The sequence below is a fragment of the Sinocyclocheilus rhinocerous genome, unplaced genomic scaffold (assembly GCF_001515625.1).
Source record: "Sinocyclocheilus rhinocerous isolate Xijiao unplaced genomic scaffold, SAMN03320098_v1.1 scaffold2842, whole genome shotgun sequence".
In the NCBI taxonomy this organism is placed as follows: Eukaryota; Metazoa; Chordata; class Actinopteri; order Cypriniformes; family Cyprinidae; genus Sinocyclocheilus; species Sinocyclocheilus rhinocerous.
In genome coordinates, this window is record NW_015629549.1 from 65419 (window position 1) to 65642 (window position 224).

Consider the following 224-nt stretch of genomic DNA (forward strand, 5'->3'; position numbering starts at 1 on the left):
TCTCCTGATCAGGTAGCTGAGCTGCGCCGCACCACAGATCTTGCTCTCCGTGCTACTAGCGGCCTTTAAAGGCTCAGCGGCCTTTAAATCCTTCATTCAATGAATGTCCAGGTCTGAGCCCGAACAACATAGGGGTCCTGGTCCGTCTCGGTCTGAGGATCAGAGACGGCACAGAAGGCTAGTGTCGCGACTCGCGCTCCTCCTCCGCCCGCGGGTAGGGGGAG